This window comes from Poecilia reticulata, linkage group LG5, assembly GCF_000633615.1.
Source record: "Poecilia reticulata strain Guanapo linkage group LG5, Guppy_female_1.0+MT, whole genome shotgun sequence".
Taxonomy (NCBI): domain Eukaryota; kingdom Metazoa; phylum Chordata; class Actinopteri; order Cyprinodontiformes; family Poeciliidae; genus Poecilia; species Poecilia reticulata.
The window spans coordinates 12,395,448-12,397,211 of NC_024335.1; positions in this window are offsets into that span (position 1 = coordinate 12,395,448).

Here is a 1,764-nt window from a genome sequence, read left to right on the forward strand (position 1 = left end):
ATATGTTACAACTGTTACCAGTTAACAGACTGAGATACTGTTGGTGTTAATTTAGAAATCAACACTGGACAGGATTGCTTTTGATTTAAATCTTTGGAACTCTTTAGGGAAACTAACACTCATGTTGTTGAATTAACACTGTATTTTTAGCATACAACACTTACACTGGAAATCTAACACTTTTGAATTTGCTGTGTTCACAACATATAAACACAATGCTTTAAGATTTTTCTTAAGTTTTTAGCAAAAGACCATGAGCCATTGCATTAGAGACTCTTGCATTTGTTTTGGCTRTATCCACTAATTGCGTTCTGCAACAGGGTTTTCTATCTGCTTTTGGAACGATCTATGGTCCGCTTTCATCTGCATACGAACCACACCAGAGTTCACTTTAACCCCTTAACCCGCACCAGAATGCTCGAGTACCGTTTTTCCCATTGTATTTTCCAGGGCTCAGATTTAAGGGTTTAAACTCTGCCAGTRTCCATGATAATGCTTTTATTGGGCAGCCTACAGACCCCCTAACCCCCTTTTTATTGGCACCGCATTCAACCAATAATGTTATGAAATGACTTTTTCCGAGCCAATAATATCCAGAGAGCGACTTGAGCTTGTATTCTTTCTGGAATATTTCTAACTGGTCAACTTGGAAACTAAATCTAAACCCACTGATGWGTAGTAAACACATGTCCTGTCATAAGGATATAAAGTATTTTGGGGTTTATTTTGACATGAATCCACCAGCTGGATGCGTAAGCATGCATGATGTGTGCGTCTTTGTGCTATTTTGATCAGTCTTGAAATCCACGAGTAGAATCTTTTATTCTGCAGATTTATTGCATTTCCCAGTCCATACATTCAACACTCAATGTGCATTTACAAGAAATAAAAATTAAAAATCTGGGTGAAGCAAAATGTTTCAATTTTCTTTGTGTTTCAAATGTAATATCTACAAACTACTTACAGTTAGGCCGACGCCAACAGCCAATCGTACCTCTTTTTTTTTTTTTTGCAAAAAGCTTCATTCAGATCTTTCATTTAGTTTCAGTTTATTCACTCACACAATTTAATAAATTCCATGATGAGCTTATAACATACTGTTCTACCAGATAATACAGGTCATAAACACAGATCATAGCTGCAAAATTATAGTGAGTTAATCAGGTCTCCAAAGAAGATATTTACAGCTTATTGAGGCAGCCTGTGGACATAAAATTCCATACATTTCTATTATGCAAGTATTTAAAAAGAAGGAAAAGCACAAMGAAATGCATATCATTCATTCCTCATACCATCCCTGTACAGATTGTTACCTCAGAACAGTCAAATACAAGTCCTGCAAGTGATCAGAAATATATAAATTTTAACAATTGTCAAAATGCAGATATATTTTAAAATCTTCCTTTTATTATTATTTTTTTTGTATTTTGCCACGCTTAATGCAACTCAACAAAGGTGTGCTAGTTAACGAATTCAACATAAAAACAGGCGAATATTACACAAGCCTAGTTTATGCACTTTACCTGAAGCTAACATTAGCTTGCACAATATGCGTGAAACACAAGATATATGACAGTCGTCATAAGTTGTGTAAGATTTCTTCTTTGAAAAAAGTGTGGACACTTTAGTAGCTGTTAAACAGTGTAATTTTGTGGATATTACTTACCAATCACATTTTGTGTCTCGTCTCTGAAGTGAGGCAGCAAGCCCTGCAGCTCGGAGCACAGTTCTGAGGTGGAAGGTGTCAGAGTCTTCCGCTTTAGT